This window comes from Sander lucioperca, chromosome 18 (genome assembly GCF_008315115.2).
Source record: "Sander lucioperca isolate FBNREF2018 chromosome 18, SLUC_FBN_1.2, whole genome shotgun sequence".
In the NCBI taxonomy this organism is placed as follows: Eukaryota; Metazoa; Chordata; class Actinopteri; order Perciformes; family Percidae; genus Sander; species Sander lucioperca.
Window position 1 is genome coordinate 19,477,253 of NC_050190.1, and position 19,361 is coordinate 19,496,613.

The 19,361-nt window shown below is 42.9% G+C and overlaps 1 protein-coding gene and 1 long non-coding RNA gene across 3 annotated transcripts in view; both read right to left on the bottom strand.

The window, feature by feature from the left end:
- Window positions 1-19,361, bottom strand: part of pacrg (PARK2 co-regulated) — a 143,277-nt gene that overhangs the window by 34,221 nt on the left and 89,695 nt on the right. The window lies entirely within an intron of this gene.
- LOC116057621 lies at window positions 500-16,800 on the bottom strand. The gene is made up of 3 exons (XR_004106860.2): window positions 16,790-16,800; window positions 11,869-11,872; window positions 500-559 (listed from the first exon to the last, which is right to left on the bottom strand). It is a non-coding gene; the product is annotated as an uncharacterized LOC116057621 (long non-coding RNA).

A 19,361-nucleotide genomic window follows, 5' to 3' on the forward strand; every position in this document is an offset into this window, starting at 1 on the left:
CTGTCTCCGCCGATCACTTGGTAGCGTTGGTCAGCTGTCAGCTTACGCCAGCTAGCTTCTGTTAGCTTCCACCGACTGACGGCTCGCCCAGCACATCTGTTCGCTGTAGAGCTCTTTTAGCCATGTTTCCCGGCTCAACACTAAGTTAGTGTGGGCCACTACCTCTCTGCACTGCCGAAAATGGTGCTCCTAAAATATTCCTCACTGCAACTTCTCAATGTCATCTGCTACGCTTCAGCTTGCATTGCCAACATAAAATAAAAATATTGTCCCGTTGTCGGCTTCAGCTAAGAAGATAGTTCGCCCCCACACGTTAAAAATTCGCGGAGTGATATGAAGACATGAATCAGAGGCACAAAAAACGTTGACAGCAGTGACCGGTCATTATGTTTACCAATACCAATACCAAAAAAAAGCGGATTTGCATGATTTACGAGAGCTTCATTTTCACATTGGAAAAGCCGGATTTCCAGATTTATCCGGAAGAATTACACCCCTGTTGAATGGTGTTTTGAGCTACCGTTAGCAATCAAACAATCGTAGATAGCTAAAATGTTTGCTGGATTCGGATCCCTTGGCGTTATGCCGTAAACCGTTTAAATCTGAGCATGCGCAACTCACATCTGCACTCGACTCACATCGGGTAGTGACAGAAATGAGAAACAAAGAGGTTTTTCAGCTTGTTTTTTAGCGCATGGTTGTCCACGGCTCTTACCATTCGGTAACAACCCGCCTAAATTTAGGAGTACCAACTGCGGTAGAAATATAAAACAGATGTAGTGTTTAGGTACATGTCCGCACGGGTTACCTACGGTTCTAAAGGTACTATACTGGTGCTAAAGGTACTATACCGATATAAAAGTGTTTGATGGAGGCTAAAGTGTATTCACACTGCATACAAAGTGAATTTTTCTCTCATCTGGACAACGGTGGAAGGACAGTAAAAGGACGCTGCTCTGAGAGACTGGTAAGAAAATTACCCTAAAATTATAAGAGTAAGAGCGACAAAAATAGGATTTTGAAAAGTGAAGGGGACATGTTCTCTGTATGCATTCACGTCACCATCACACATTTTTTATTTCCATAATCAGAATCAACAAATTACTAAAAAGTTGTCTTTTTTGAAAGTTACAACATTTCCGTCTAAGAGCAGGCAGCTCTCTCTGTATATCTCAGTATGGTTTTCTAACCTCCCATTGCTCCATAAGGCTCAGTGCCAATGCTATACCATCACTGCTGATCAAGAAGAAGCTGAAATGTTACCGGTACATGTGAAATGCTGAGTCAGACCAGGATCCCCCCCCCAGCTCATTCTGATTGCTGTGACAGAGAGTGTCTGTATTTGCTTAAATTAATGTGCATGTGTGAATACATCTTGCTTCCATCTGTTCATATCCATAATGTATGAGTTAACACTGTGTGTGTTACTGTATGTATGTGCGCACTAGTTTGTGTGTTATTGTACAGTGATGTGATAATGCATCAACATCCATCTGACATCTGTGTCATGTGTGTGTGTGTGTGTGTGTGTGTGTGTGTGTGTACAACCCTACCTACCCTCCAGGGGACCATCAGTGTGTGAGAGAATAATAAATTCAAGTGGGGCGGGGCGATGAGAGCCTGCGACCAACAATCGATCCCCTCTGCTGTTTCTCAAATTAAGAGGGAGGGATGGGTGTAAGGGATGGAAAGAGAGAGAGAGAGAGACAGACAGACAGACAGACGGGGGAGTTTGAAGTAGGTGGGGACATAGAGCATTTCAGTATGGAAGCGGTGGATGCAGAGGAGGAACAAATGCACACAAGCATAGTAAGAGAGAGTGGAAGAAATAAGAGGTGGAGAGAGCGACAGAGATACTGTAGCAGAGAGTGAGGGAAGTGAGTAGAGTGAAAGACAGCCAAACGCTGACAGGAGTCCAATTAAGTGTCATCCCAGTAGAGGCAACCATCCCCATCTTGCCAGGGCTACGCAGCCTCAGCTTCCAAGGACAAACTGCTCGTCACAAGGTGCAACACACAAAAACCTCATCACATATTCAACACAGGCTCTAACACATACATGGTTACACAATTTCATCAGAGCAAAAAAAACACAAATATCATCTTAACAGTTTTGGCACACAAATGGACGGACGCACACATCTGCAATCGTGCACATCTCCTGAGAGGCTCAGCCTTTGGAGGACCCGGGGACGAATTGGTGCCAAAGATGGCTGGCGCCAGCAGCTACTGGTCCCAAGGTGCAGATCTGTGCCAGAGGCTAACCCACTCATCTCTGCTCTGCTCTGCCCACCCAGTAGCTGCTATCAAGGGGCAGCACAGGCACTACCCTGGAGTAAGCTAGACACAAAAATACACAAATAAACAACCTAGCCCATGTCTCACACACACAAGCTGTGGCCTTGGGGGTTGCTCGCTGTCTCTTAGAAAAGCCTGCCTAATGAGTGAGGCCTCTGTGGCTTGGGACTAAAGCAGAGCAGAGTGACTGAATGACAGACTATGGCACTACAGCGGAATTAGAGGGATGCTTCATATTGACATGGAGAACAAATCGACATACTCTAATAATTCCCTTTTACATTCTGCGGCAGTGTGAGAAGAAATAGCAAATGGAAGGGAATAATAGAGGTTGAGGCAGACGGGTCCCCTGTGAGTGCTTTTGCCCCCCAGACAGCACAGCCACACACACACACACACACACACACACACACACACACACACACACACACACACACGTTAATGTGCACACATTTGTACAACACACATGCACTGAATGGAAACAAGTGATCCTTTTGACTGCGGGCACTGCAGTTTGAGTTACAAGAGAAAAACAGAGAAACAAGAAGGGCACTTATGAAAGGCAGAGCGAGGCAGACAGAAAAAGAGGAGGGGGAGGGAATTGGAGGATGAAAGAGGGAGAAAAAAAAGAATGAGAGCCAAGAGTGTGAAAAGAGAGCCAGTCTGGTTTTCAACATGTGAAAAAGGCGGAGAGACCCTGTTATAAATTTGTCGGGCCTGCCGTAGATTTAATCTGGGCCAGGATGCACAACACACCAGCCCAGCCTCAACAGGGTGCTGCTTGTGGAGTGTGCGTGTGTGTGTGTGTGTGTGGGCAGCTGAAGGATTGGTTGCCAGGGAGATTCTGACATATCGGGCCCCACTCCCTGCTGCCCTCAGTTTAGCCTCGACAAGTCAGAGAAAACGCTCTGCAGCGGCCCGGCTAATTTGCAATCTCTCGTTCCCTCTCACCTCTGTCTCTCCCCCTTTCTCTTGTCATTGTCTTTCTTTCTCTGCATCAACGTTACAGGATTTTCTATTTGTAATTCCAACTTCTCATTGTACCAATCATAATACTTTTTTTAATCCGCTTTCTATCCTTACCTTTACAGCTGAACAACTCTCCTTACTTTTTCCCTTATTCTCATTTCACTCTCCCTCTCTTCTTACATCCTGCTGTTCTCTCTTTCTCTTCCTCACAATCATCTGTTTATCCTCTCCTCTAGTACCTTACTTTACTCTCTCTCTCTTAGGTAGGCTGATGTGGTTGGGACCTGTTGTTCTCATCTGGTGACAGCCAAACAGGGCCTGTTGTAATTAGTGTGGAATTCTAATGAGCTTATCAGGTCAAAAGCAGCTTAGTCCTCTAGGACCCTAGCAGGGTGGAAATTAGCCCCGCTCTCTCCAAGACAAAACACACACACACCCGCATGCACATTACATAATAACACATTGTGCATACCGATGATACAAGCTTGATTCATTAACAAACACTCGTTGACAAATTCAGCCTCACCCTCTCCTCTCATAAAGGGATTAGCCCACTTTACATCAGTCAGTTAACAAAAAAGCAAATTATTAATGTGAGTGGCAACAACAACAACAAACAAGGCAACAGCAGTAATATGTAAGGCTGTCATTGTGCTAAATAAACAAGTAGCTGGAGGGGGATGTGTTATCTGAAGAGAGGATGGCAGACAGAGACAAATTAACAAGCAAGTGCACATACACACACATGCGCACCAACATGTACAGAAATACAAATTAACTTGTTGTGGTATGGAAAGGAGTGCCTGGCTAAAAGCTGAAAACATCACACTCTCCTCTCATCTCATTCTCCTGGTCGACAGTGTGCTGCAGTGGACAGGCTGAGGCTGCCAGACTATCTCCTTTAAATATCTCCGCAATTAGTTCTGGGAAAGTTGCAGCGATACGCAGAAAGCAGAGGGAAGAGCGAGGTACATTGATTAAGTACAGCTGTACCAACAGGATTATACTCAAGAATTTTAATCGTACTTGTCAGCCGTCAAAAAATTCAAGATTCAAAATTCAAAGATGCCTGCCTTTAAAAAAAAAAATGTAGATAGCTGAATGCACTCTGTTGACATAGATGAAACTAGTGCTTAACGTCCAACTGAAATTAAATGTATTTTTGTGTGTGTCTGCAACAACATACATATGTGCTCTGTAAACTACTTGTCCTGTCTCCTCCTTATAGGAAAGAATCAAGGAAAAATTTAGATTTCCATGATGGTGCCCTAAATTTTGCATTAATTCAACGGAATACCATTTCCTGTATCCATCGACGTAGATGGAGACCTTATTTCGATTCAGGACTGAAACCATGGGAAATGGATACGGCTGTCTACCTCATTGGCGATCTATTTCTTACCTGACTATAAAACACAAATATAGCTGGGACTTTACACTGCATATTGTTATTGAAACACGAATAATCATCAATTACTGTAGAATTGTGTTGTAGGATTTCTGTTAGCCAGTAATGGTGTACATACTTGTGCATATTTGTATCAGTAAGAATGCAGTGGTGCATAAGGTTAAAGTTAATTTTTCATCTGTGTTTTGTGCCCCTTTGTATCCTTGTCAGAGCTATGATTTTGACCTATTTATTGGTATCTTAAAGGAGAATTCCGACCGATTTTTATCTGAATCTCGTAGAATCTTGATCGCTATATATCTCAGAGTACTGTCGATAGGAAAAAAAACGAGCAAAATCGGTGCTAGCAAACTGGACTTGCTGCAGCAACGTCCAGAGCTCCCAGTTAGCTAAAATGCCAGTTGTCGGGGCATTTTATAAAGAGTACCTTTGTGCCTCTTAACAGACACAAATGCAATTAAAGCTGCAAGCAGCGTTGGACGGGCCCTCGCGCCTCTGCACGCGTCAGGGTTACTGCCGGACGCTGCTCCTTGCGACCGTGCATTTGCGTGGCACTCAGACACTGCAAATCATCACCAATGAAAAGGGAACTCCCTGCTGAGTTCAATGATACCTCACACAAGGTTCTACATCATACAGTTAATTAGCTGTGAAAGGGGGCGTGGCCAAAGCATAGGGGTCAGGGCAAACCTTTACCAATAAAAAAAGTCTCTGCTGAGTTTAATGATACCTCACACAAGGTTCTACATCAAACGGGTCATAAGTTATAAAAAAAGGGGAGTGGCTACATCATAGGGGGCTGGTCAAACCATTTATACTGTAATACACAAATACATCTAAACTTTATGTTATCATTTCTTGTAAGTAAAAGTGTCAAATTAAAATGTAAGCAAGTCTGCAGGTTATTTCTTCTAAAGGCTTTCATAATGGTAAATAATTAGCCCATCTACCATTATTTAATTGAAGTGTAGACATCAATCCAATGCATCTACCATGGCGTCTCCTGGTATTATGCTGGACTTAGCAGGCAAAACAGGATCAGACATAAACTGAGAGCTAGAGAAAGAGAAAAAAAAGAGCAAGAACAGCAGTCTTCCAAGGTGAGCGACACAGACACAGACAGACCCTGCCATGGACCCTGAGAGTTAATGAAGCAGTCCTTCCCTATTATATACCTGCATCCACAACAGCACAAGGTAAAATACAACCAGACAATCCTCCTCTCCTCTCCTCTCCTTTTATACCTCTCCTCCCTGTCGCCCTAAAAAACTAATCCTGCACACAACTCATCCCTCACAATGCACACTGTAAACCACACCTGCCTATGTTCCGGACAAATGCATAAATCTACCCTTGTTTCTAGGTAATAAAAAACTTCTGATATAGCAAGAGAGCAACAGAGACAAAGAGAGAGTGAGAAAGAGTGAGAGAAGAAGGGGTGGTGGTGGGGTGCTAAGTAACTGAACTGCAGTGGTGAAGAAACAGATTTATTAAGCGAGTGAAAAAAACTTTCTGACTAATGAAGTGAATAAAAGATTCATAGTGCTGATGCCACATGGTATATTAATGTCATGACAAGTGAATTACAGACAAAAGTGCAATGTAATTGCAAAATAACATGAGGAATTTCAAGTCAGACAAAATTATGGGGTAGTGACAGGTATTTTGGATACTGTAGCAAACCTGCAATACAAAATCGTTGGCACTAGTAGCAAAGTCATCAAAATAAGAGTTTAATACATTTACTTATTGAATGTCAGATTCAAGTAGAGGTGTTCTGATGCCAATTTTACGGACTTAAATTTAAGCATCAAGTTCAGAGCTCTTTCATAAATAAACTGGTGAATAGACCCATCATGTGGAGTGTCACTCTAATCATTTATGCTACTATATAGAAAACAATTACTTGAACAAGTGCTTCATCACCTCAGTTACTGTAATGTGTTACAACGTGTGCAAATTAGCAGTGTATTAACTTGCCAGTCAAGGTACCCAAATACATTCTGGCCAAAATGATATAAAAAATGAATATCTCAGTGGAAACATTTAAGTGAAATTCTCTGCTGTTCAGTTTAATATGCTACAGACATCTGAATTGCCTGAACTGTTTTGCAATCTATACTGCTCCGATGTTGTGCCTATTGGAAGCTGTTTCCCTCAATCAGAGCTTTTGTAAACAGAATTAAGAATGGTGGTCATCTTCCTTCATAGCTAGCTAACTTGAAGCTACGAAAACAGCGAAAAATAGCGACAGAATGGTGACATGTGTGGATGACTCTGACACGGTTGTACAGGTTATTGTAAGTCAGGGTGATGGTTAAATTTAGCCCTTTTTTCAAAGCTAAATGCCCAAATTAATTTGTCTGCCTATTCTTGCCAGACGAACACAGCTCTTAAACCAGGGACGACAGTGATTCTATTATTTGCATTTCCAAATGCATCGTGTATGTTGTCAAACTGATAAATGTGGTTGTTTTTTTTATATGCTTATTTTCTGGATCAGCAGTGCATTGCTAAACACAGTGTTTTGGTTGTCAAATTGGTGAATATGTTTTGTCGATTTGCTTTGAGGTTCTGCTTTGGTTATATTGTGCACAGTTCTCTCGACCACCATATAGAAAAGGTTAAATCACCCCCAATTTCCACCGGTTGCGGAACGTCTGTGGATCCGCTCCGGAACGGCTGTGGAGTCAATAGGTTTCCATTAAAGTCAATGTGTGTATTTTCACTGACTGCAGAACGGCTGCGTTCCGACTCCGGCACAGCTCCGGCGATCCGCAGCCCTCCGGAGCAGATACGCAGAGCTTCTAGTTTTGCCGGACGCCGGAGAGCTCCGCAGCAATTCTGAACAGGGCAGATAGTGCGGGACAGGAAGTCGAGCACAGAAACAAAATAAAACATCCGGTTCTATTTCAAAATAAAATACACCGTGCTCACGGCGGATCATATTTCCCTACACTACATCTTGAAAACACAGCACAGAGTTGTTTCCCTTCTACTCCTCTGTATGGAAACAAACTGTTGTTGGTTTTGTGGTTCTATTCTACCTGAATTCGCGAGATCTCGTTGGTCCTCGTGACGTCAACTGTCAGTCATGGCCGCAGCCGTTACGCAACAAATCCGGACCTGGTGGGTATTGACGGACGGTGGAACACGGAGCCGACATTCAGCGGAGCCGGTCCGCAGACGTTCTGCATTCAGTGGAAATCCCCAGTAACACTCACGTCTGCTAAACTGACTTGCCAGAATTCTTGGAGACTCCCTACAGCTAAACAGAGGCCGTTCAAGTTATGAGAGTGTCTGAGACAAGTGGATATTGCCTTACTTCTGCTCTTCCCCTGGGAAGGCTGGGTTTCTGCAGTGCCTCACACACTGTATCTGATAACATTTCCGCTTATATCAATATTGTATAACTCGAACGGTTGTCATGTCTCATTTTCCTCTGTTTCATCAGTAAAATAGGCCTGATGAATTGCATTTCCTTAACACATCTGATCCAGTTTGTTTTATCTCTCACACCTATGCACCAGACCGAGAGTGTGACTTTGTTGTGTTCGATTTGTCAACACAGGCATACTCATATGTCCATCTGTTACCGCAGGGCTTTGTTAAAGAACAGCTTTGATTTCCTTCCTGAACCTGTTTTTTTACCCAATTGCCAATACAAGCTTGTCTAAATACTGTACAAATCTCTCTTCATCACAATCAAGCAGACATGAAACAGAAGTCAATATTATGCATCCTGCTTCCTGTGGAGATACAGTAAAGTAACAAGGATGAAGTTGAGTCTCTGTCTCTCCTGATGCCAGCCATTTTCAATCCTTTACATGCTAGATTCTCAATCACCACACCATGGTAGCATTTTCATTTTGATTAGGACTAAATGACACAGAGGTAATAAGATAGGAGAGAAATTGTTTATTTGCTAGTTGCCAATGAGCAGCTTAGTACCCGAGCAGGTGATTAATCAGTTTTCACGTTGTTTCTGCCCTACAATCTTTCACGTTTAAACATTAAATAAGCTCAATTTCCATTCCACCCCAGCAAAATTACATCTCATGTCCTGCTGCCCGTCTGTCATTTCACAGCCATGTGTGTAACACACCAGAGATCTCAATCTTTAATGCGGCTAATGTCAGAGAGAGAGAGAGAGAGAGAGAGAGAGAGTGAAAGAGGGGGGGAGACACTGAGACAGAGACACTGAGACAAAGACAGAGATGACAGCAGAAAAGAGACAAAGGCGAGAGAAATCGACAGTGATATTCTTGGACTGGATGTGAGGCGGTAAGTATGAGATGCTGGGGGGAGGAGGGAAATGTCACGGCCAATCTCTAATGAAGGGCCTTCCGGGAACTATAGTTAGATAAATTATTTAAAGGCTTTCATTTAAAAATGTCCAAAAAACTGTGCTGCGATGATTTGCGCAGGGGCTGGGGAAAGGTCAGCCGTGTGTTGGGAGTGCTTCATTAACCTCTCACCACCTCCCTACCTCAATTATTTCTGTCAAAGAGCACCTGGGGGAGGGGGGAGAGATAGGGAGGGAGCATGGCTGCTGTGGTCGAGCTGATACCACTCTGCTGCTGTGGCTGCCGCTCAGGAGACGAGAGCTGAGGGGCTTCAGTTTATCTCAGAACCTGGTGGCAGTCCATTCCAGGTGCAATGTTTGGGTGACTTCAGTGTTGTCAAATCCTCGGAGATGTGCAGGCTAAAGGGTGGATGAGTATGTGTGGTTGTATGGCTGTGTGTGCGTTGGTGTGTGCGTGTGTGTGTGTGTGTGTGTGTGTGTGTGTGTGTGAAGAAACGGTTAGGGAGGAAGCTAGCTGGTGCCCAGGCCTCAGGAGTGTTAAACGCTTTGATCTTGTAAAATGTTTCCTACAACCGTGGAACTAACAGAGCTGCTAGGAAGTCTGATTTCTCAGACACTTCCATGCACGCACACACGCATGCCCGCACACACACACACACTCACACACACTCACTCACTCATACAAAGTTACTTTTATCCCTTATGCTCTTAATCGTGTACAGCAGCAGGTTAAATGCTTTCTTCTTTTTCACTTTTTCACTTACCTCATCTCTCTTATTACTCTCTTTTTAACATTCCATGTGTCAAAATAAATCATCTTTCTGAGTGAGGTGCACCCATAGAAATTATAGTTAGAATAACAACAGTGGAAAGATAAGTGGTCACTGAAAAAGGATACAGAATTATCTTTTGGGGACAATGAACCATTTAATCTCAACCTAGGTAATCTGACCAGTTGCAGCTCAGTATGAGCATAGTACTACACCATTAACACTAATATAATAATCAGAATCAGTTAAAAGTGCTCAGGCTAGCTTTGGCTTGCCAGGGAAGCCGCTCATATACAGCACGGGCGGAGAAACATGTGTAACTGCCGGCAACAAAACTACCTGTACAACGTGCTGGAGAGGCCGAGAGCCTTTTCGGTTATCTACCATGTGTTTGTGTACGTTTATTTTCATCACTGGCATGTAGGGTATGTTAAGGAAAAACTCAGGAGCAACACAACTCATTTCACATATGTGAAGAAGGTTCGGGAGACTTTGATGACTTACACAGAAGCATTTAATGAATTCTCAATCAAGGACAAATTAGGATTACACAGTACAGTGTAGGTGCCATCCCAACTTCTGAAGTTCCTGTCTTCCTGAAGGTGTATTTAAACTCATGCTGGCAAGATGGGAGCGCTTGAGGCAGCACTTATCATACAGCTGTTACGTCTCCCATCTTCTATGGAGACAGAGTTGAACTACTGCTATGCCTGACACAGGTTATGAGGTTATGTTGGACACTGACCTGAATGAGACCTGGGGTACCACTGTCTCAACTTACATAGCATTAGTTTGTAAACTGGAAATTCCACCACAGGGAAGTCTGTTGTAAAGCTCTGGAGTTGTACACCTGTTGATGCTGTTCTACCCTCTCTGCAGGAACCATGTAAAAATAATGGGCGTAGCATCTTAAAAAGTAATGTTAAAGCATGGACTTAATTAGCGGAGGTATTTTTCCGTAACGTTATTTGTGTTAAGTTGTCAGTAGTCAAACTTACAATTTGAGTTTGCAGAGTGACGATGTTCCTGACCTGTAGGATATCCGCTCGTACTCGTTGAGGGAAGTGAAGAAAAGTTCAGTTGTATAGTTAGTAGGCTATATCTGGCAGTCAGAAACACACACAGGTGAAATATGGATATATTAATTTCCAAATAGGCGTAATAATCGGCGGTAGCCCACAGCGGAAGACATGCTTGAGCGAAACCCAAAATGCTTGAGCTGCACACAGGTCGCTGTTTTTTTTCTTTTTTTCCTCAACCTTTATTGTGCGGTTTTTATAGTTTATTACTATCCAGCGCTGTCCAAATGGCTCCAAAATCCGAATACCAAGTTCATTGGGTACCCAGCAATACACCTGCCAAGTGTGTAGTAGATCGAATGAACGGTTTTCAAGATATTTAAAAGACAACGAACACACACCCATACACACACACAGAGAGAGAGAGAGAGAGAGAGAGAGAGAGAGAGAGAGAGAGAGAGAGAGAGAGAGAGAGAGAGAGAGAGAGAGAGAGAGAGAGAGAGACAGAGAGAGGGAGATAGAGAAAGAGAGAGGGAGAGGGAGAGGGTCCTCCCTTTTATAGATAGATAAATCATTACAGTAATAAACAAAAGAGCAGTCTGCAAAATGTTCTGTTAGCTTACTGTCCGGTTAGCAACAAGTATTTACTAGGTTATCAAGCTTCCTGCAAAACATTTTTCACCAGGACGTGCAAATTTGACCGTGCCACTTTCTGATGTGAGCATGCATTTCAAAATTTCTAAAAATACACCTCTGAGTGAAAAATGTGAAACCCTAAATATGGTTCTCCAAATGCTCCCAGAGCATGATTAGATCTTTAAACTCTCCCTCTCTGTCTTTCTCTTTGTGTTTTTTTTGTCTGTCTTGTTACTCTGATCCCGTCCCACTGAGACAATAGCAGAGTCATGCTGTTCCTCTAATGCCTGATTTCTGAGTTAGGGGGCAGCTGTCGACTCCCCCGAGCTTGAGAAGGAGAAAGTACAAGAGAGAAAGAAAGAGAGTAGACTGTGAGGAAATCTGATCTTGCTAACATTCCCTGAAATTCCTCTAATTCTACAAGTGCCAAACATGAAATACTGAAAGACTGAACATAGGAAACTGAACTACAAGGCACAGATAGGTGCTTGCACTCACTCAAATCTGCACCACATCCAAAAGGCACAGTAGTTGGAAGAAAGTGTCGCAATTAGACCCACTGATGGGAGAAGGTGTTTCAGTATTATGTTGTTCATACGACTTGAGATTTTGTATTTGTCTCAATCAGGCCTATTCAGCTAGCAAGTGTCAAGCTGTCTTCCACATAAGAGCCTTAATATAGGCTGCTACATCAAAGAGGTGACTAATCAGGCTGACGGAGAGAGGTGTCACACAGTGTCAATCCTTCAGTGCCGCTGCCTGTCTCTCAGGGAGCCCAGTCCGTCAGCTCCGACCTCAAATAACCCAGCACATACACGTGCTGCAGCGCACAAAAAAACCAACAAGCACACATCAGGTATAGACATGCACATACTGTATGAATGCACATGTACACACATACTTACCTGAACATGTGCACGCATCCACATGCAGTTATATGCGTCTACTTATACAAGCACAAACACACTGTATGCATACATGTTAACCCAGCAATATACATCTCACTGGGAATCAATGTGAAGGATGACTCGGTTCAATGATAGGCCTCTGTTGATGAGGGCTGGGGAAATGAGGTAAAAAATGGATTTAAACTCATCTTGATGTATTTGGGTCAATTTCATGTCCACGGCCGTTGCTTGGACAGGCCTATTTCTAGCAGAAGTGGTGGCGGTAATTAATGGGTGATAATGGACATATTTAATTGGCTGTAATCTATTGGATGAAGTGAGGAGCCTCAATTCTTTTAAGGACAAAGACCCGCTGGGAGGGCGCAAGAGAACTGAGCCTCATCTGTAATGCTGCAGGCATCTAGTATAGAGTGGACCATATACCAGCAGAACAATACTGCAACTCTGTGACGCTTAACAATTAAAACCACACACACACACACATATATTTACATTTAAGACAATGTAAATATGCAGCATTCACTATGAGCATGACCGCATCTTCCTGCATGAAAGTGCAAATGCAACAAGCCAGGATAAAAACTGCTTAACATAAAACTCAATAAATCAGTTCAAGCAAGCAATGCGCTCTATGTACTCATGGCTTCTTGGTTCTGCCTGAGAGCTCACTATACAATCTAGATCCTTCATATGATAGAGAAAAGAAAATGCAGTCTGCCAAGCTCTCCTTCCCAGAAGAGGGGCAAACACTTATTTGCATTGAAATGAACTGTCTGAGACGCACGCGTTTGTATGTGTGTATGTGTGTGTGTGTGTGTGTGTGTGTGTGTGTGTGTGTGTGTGTGTGTGCGTGCATGTGCGCTTGTGTGTGCGTTCGTTTGTACATGCGTGCGTGCATGTGTAAGTGTGCGTGTACATGTGTGTTGTAACGATACATTTGCGTGTTTTGTGAAGGGGGTGTCGACCTGCATGGATCACTAGTGATGGGGTGACTCCTCAATCTCCCCACACGCTCTCCAGCCTCAGGGGGAGCTGTGTATCTTGCTGTACTTACACATAGTGTATGTTTTCTGTCCATTCCCAGTGCTGCTGCAGTGCTTTCTCATCCCCAGCGTGATCAGTGCTGGTGAGCATAGTAGATTCAATGTCATAAATCAGCATGACATTAGAAAATCTGTTTTAGAAACTGTTATAGAATTGATAGGTCATGTAGTGTGCAAAATTCATTTTAGCCATGCTGTATATCAGGGAGACGCAATTCCCCATTCTGTCATGTCTCTACCCTTGTTTAAGTGGCATGTAGAAGTCTAAGTCTAAGTCTAAGTCTAGTATTTGGCAACCAATAAAACAACACAAACACTCATGTGTGTACATGTTTTGATTAGAGCACACATTGCACCTCCATAACTTTTTATAGACCATTAGCTTTAAGCCTATTAGAAGATCTTGTTCACTTGGGCAAAACTCTTGTGAGGTGGAGCCAAACAAGCCTTGATACTAAGAAAAGTCAACTGTACTTTACATGTAGCCTTGCACAAGTCAGCCTAAATCTCGTAGGCTCAGGTTTTCCTACAACATTAGTATGGATAATAACAAGTAATAGGCAATAGCAAATCAGCTATGGGGCATGGTTTCGATAATACCCACAACAAGAATCCCTGTGTTGGAATTTCAACAAACAAAGCCATTATTTCAAGATAATGTCTATTGAATCTTGCCAGTTTAAACTAGAGCTAAGTACAATGTCACCCTCTTGTTTACTCATTGACTATACTCTACAGAATAAATGCTCACAATTTTACTCTATAGAAAGTAGTAAATGGAGATTTTTCACACTTATCAATCATCATCATTGTGCACAACCACTAACTGGTGACCATGATTTACACATCTATTCATGCGAAGAACTGCATTGTGAGATTTCTTAAAACAAGTTGTGTACATGCTCTGGTGACTATTTTTCATGTCAGTTTTTGTGTGTGCTTTTTTTTTTACACTTGGAGTTTGGACTTGTAAAAAAAATGGTGGAAAGTAAAAGTATGAATAAACGTAAACATTTCAGTGAAACCAACATATTTCCCGTGTGGGGTCATACATTTAATAACTGAAATGGCCTTTCTATTTAGCCTATTTAGCCATTTCATCCTACGAAATGAATGAACTGAATTGTCTAAGATGCTCTGAACTTTTGCCATGGCTCTTTTATTGTGAAAAAATTCAAGTTGGAGGCTTACTTTCCAATCATCCCCAGACTGATGCTGTCCTTCCTTGCTTGGTTACATCTCCAATTACCTTTCAACAAATACACAACCACTTAATGCTGTCGAACAAAGCTTGGAGCAATCTTACAAACAGAGCCGTTCAATGCCACAGGCTAACAAACTAATCAGCTGTTGTTTAGAGGCAGGCCTCGCAAAAACATTAGTACAGCAGCATTCAAAAATAAGGTAACCTTTTCATTGATGCAAGACGTGTATGTATTCTGTGTGTTGCTCATGGACCTGTGTGTGTGTGTGTTGATGTCAACATGATTCTGTGTGTCACTTTGTTGTTGCTATGCTGAAGTGTGCAGACACCTTTAGTATTTGCAATGCTGAGGTCTTATTGGTGTGGTAGCTGAGCCCAGACTGACGTACAGATTGGGAGGCCATTTCGTTACCACTCCATTATTCTGTCTGATTGCCTTCTTGTAGCCATTTTCTGTGGGAGGATTTGCTTTTCCCTGAACAGACGCCGCTGAAAGAAATGTCTGGCTGTTTTGACGTCATTTTCAGTCAGCCCTGAGGCTGCACTTTGCAATGAACAGTTAGCGTAGGTTTGGCAAGTTTGGAGAGAATGGTATTCACTATTGAGAGACATTTTAATGCAAAGAGAATTTGCTTGATGACCAAGATTCCCATGTTCAAAGTCGCCATTTCACTGCTTAATCGTGTCCACAAAGGCTCTGATTGGCTCAGTTGATTCTTCAACCTGGAAACTAAAGCCATTTGACAGAGCGACACCAGATCTATTTAAATCGCTTGAGAAAGTATGAGATATGGGCAGCGCTTCAGAGGTTTGGAGCCGAGCTAAGTTGAGCCTCCCTGTGCAAAACATTATCTATGGATCACAGCACGTCTCCACTGAGTGCTCTTTATAGGTAATCAATAGGCGAGCTGGCTCATGATGGCTCGCACTCATTACAACTCTTTAATAAAAGCCCACCCTGCGGTGACTGCTGATCTGGGTAGTATAAACACACACACACACACACACACACACACACACACACCAAATCTCTGTTTACACACAGGAAAAACTCAAACTCACTAACATGGAGCAAGCACAGCATGGTTTGCTAGCAAGCAGTTCAATCCCAATCGCTTATAACTAGCGACAGCATTACTCATATATCTGGCTTAGTCAACATGCGCATCAGCTTTTTGATGGGGTGCTGGGTGGAAAATATCAGGAGAATCTCAAGTAAAGGTGACACACACACTGTTAAATGCTCCAATCAATGCTTTGTGGCTTGCATTTATCAGCAGCTAAACTACCATTCTCAAGTTGAAAGTGTCTTTCTTCGAGTCAAAAGAGTTGAGAGAACTCCAAATAGCGTGGTCTGGCATAACCTTTAGCAAGCTATGGTTGAGGTGTGTATCCTGGTAGCTGTTTCCCAATTGCTCCAAAGCAGCTGTCCATCTCTCCGCACATATGGAGTAAGGTAACGACTTCTTTTCAGTATTTTCCAGTTAGGGGGTGGCTGCACGCAAGAATACAGGGTCACTTTGTCATATGTGCAGGGGCAGAGGTGCTGCATGGGTCACTTTTCCATGAATCCCCCACCAGCTTGCCCTCATATGTTCAGGGAATACAGAGACAGAAATAGGAAAGGGAGCAGGGAACTCTGCTTCAACTGCCATATGTACCTCCGAATTCAACAAGCACAGAAGTTTTAACTTAAATTATTCTAACCATACAACACACACACGTACACACCGCACCCTAGATGAAAACACAACAAACTTTCGCCATCTAATATGATTGTTCTGCCAGCCAAATTGAAAAAGTACAATTCTCCATATGTTATAAACATTCATACAAAAACCATTCCTAGACTAACATTGGCTGGAGCAGATCATAAACGGATACAGGAAATCTGACATCAGCTTTAAACACTGGTACATAAGCAAACATAACAGACTGCTAAAACAGAGAACCGTGTGTCTCACGATACAGAAACCAGAGATGGTGTGTTATGATCCAAGTATCCTTAAGGTGCCAGTATCTAAAGGGGGAAGATGACCTTTCTCTGCCCAGAATAGCAGGGCTGTGGGGAAAAAAAGCTGCGATGACAAACACACAGGAGAGATTGTGACCACGCAGGGGCTAATACACATTCTCTGAACACAAGCTCAAAACAATTTTTTTTATCTTCTCTAAAACATTACATTTTAAATGGCTAAATAAGCAACAATCAACGTTGTAAAAAATAACATGATTTGCATTACTCGCCAGCCAAAAAAAACAAAGAATTAGATGAGAAGAACGATACCACTCTCATGCCTGTAGGCTAAATATGAAGCTACTGCTGGTTATCTTAGCTTAGTACACAAACTGAAAAAGGGGGGGAAAGCTAAGCTGGCTCTGTCTAAAGGTAGTGAAATCTGCCTAAAAGCACCTACAAAAATCCAGGCGTAGAAATGACACATTGCGGTTGTACTGGGGGTTCATGTGCCTGACTATTTCCTGAGCAGGCGCAAAGACTTCCTGGAGTCTTGTCGTCACTTCAAAGTTGCCAGGCAACCCGTGGCGACGCCATGACTTGACTATGTACATGATATCACAACTACTTCAAACCATTGAAAAGAGCAAACGCTTTGGTAGAAAATGGTATAACACTCTTATAGTGAGAAGCTGATTGAGAAAAGCAGTGTTTTAAGATGTGAACATGGATATGCCAATCCTACTGGAAAACATCCCATACATATCCACACACTCGCCACCACCCTACACATCATCCTGAGAGACAAGCATATCGACCGCAAACAGAACTCTGATACACACAAAACACTCAAAGAGAGAGTGTCTCATATTTCAGCCTTTGTGTTTCTTTCAGAGAGAAACAGCAGGGAAAATATGGGGCTGTGTTGGTCTGCATCCTGAGGCTGTCTGCAGACCACTGCGTAGTATTGTTACTATTACAAATAATGAAGGGAAAAGGTGAGTCTGGTGTCTAGGCATTCTGATCCACAAAGCGTCTATCTGGGACAGACTTTACACTAGACAGTGGCAGGCCATCGTTGCAGCTGTCTTCCAAGCACAGGGCTGAGATTTCAGCATGTTTGACAAGGCCACTCGGGGGGGCAGAAACCTAAATGATTCAGGCGCTCATTGCTTCGTTCCATCTCCCTGTTGCATCTGTGCATAAGGAGAGACTTGAGAAGAACAGCAGGATGTGTAGCATATGAGGGAGAAAGAAGATGAAGTGAGACAGTAACTGAAAGCCATGGGGGAGCCAGGGGTTGTGCGCCTCTTCAACCACACTGACTAAATATTTGATGGGAGGAGGTGGTGGAGAGGAGCTGAGGTGAGAGGAGGAGAATCATGGGTGCATCTCCTTCGGGAGTGTTTAGTGTGTGTCCCAGGCGTGCGGGGGGGGTCAGGCCGTTACAAGAGTCTCCACAGTCCACCAGGTGAATTATTTATCTAGCTGAGGTCAACACCAGAACAGCATTATGGGTGGCACGCAGTAGAGAACAAAGAGGCCAAGGCTTTTAGCACATAATAACAAAAACCATGCATGTTCTGTGAGAGAGAAAAAAAAGAATAGAAAGGGGAAGAAAAAAAAGAGAGATAGTAGGAGGAGTGGAAGCAAACGGGGCTGATGAGAGATAATGTAAAAGTGTTTTGGAGGTTAGGTTAATTATGTGGCCCCTGCCTTGTGACGTTATCAACAGCAGAAAAATGACAAGGAAGAATTACAAAGACCGGATGCGGATAAACCACCACAGAAGGCATCCAATATCTGTGACCCTGCAGTGTTTTGTGTATGTCATTATGAACATTTGTTTTCTTGTATTTGTGATCTGCAATATGGAAACGTTAGAAACAGACACAAACAAAGAAAATGGCTGCTATTGAATGACAAAAGGCATTGATTGTATTTGACTGTATCGATTGTATATATACAGTTAGAGTACTGAACTTTATGTCACATGGCAGCTTATTATTTTAGATTTTTTATTTGAAAAATGTTCATTACGATTGTTTGTACTCGGGGTGACCCTGAATAGTCGAATATTCGATGCTACGATCGAAGGAGCCTGATTCGACTGCCAATGTCACAGTCGAATCTTCGCAGAGCTGTTATGAAACGAGGATCACGCCAATTTGGCTATATGTTTGTGCTTAATGTCGGATTTTACATATAACTACCTGTTTTCTCCCAATGAGTTAAAATACAGCCTATTATGATATAAATATCAACATATAATGCTGTAAGTAAAAATTTGAAAAGAAAGAAACTTTAAATAAATCTTTTTAAAGTGCGTGAATAAAACCTGCGTAAATGTGTCTCTCACATAATAGCTTAATGCTGATAAAACAGAGCTGAAAATGTGCTTGTTAACATTGATAATTGTAGTGGATGAACATATTATTGTAACCCCGGAATGGCCACTGTGCCGCCGCCAGATGCATGAGCACAGCCTTGATCCGTCCACCCCAATGATCACCAAATCCCGCACACTAGACCACCATGCGTTATATGCCAGACGAAGCAGAGGCAAGGTTTGTGTTTGTGGCAGAAAAACATTATGACAAGAGAATTGTAACTGAAGTAGAGACCAGCAGGACAACAGCCTATTGCATCAGCAACATGAGAGCCTTGGAGAGATGCCAAGCAACAGCCTTTAGCAGGCATATTCTACATTCCACATGGTGGTGTGAAGCGGACATGACGGTTATATCCCCTCTGTTGACATTGAAGGGCATGGACGGTGTGTGTGTGTGTGTGTGTGTGTGTGTGTGTGTGTGTGTGTGTGTGTGTGTGTGTGTGTGTGTGTGT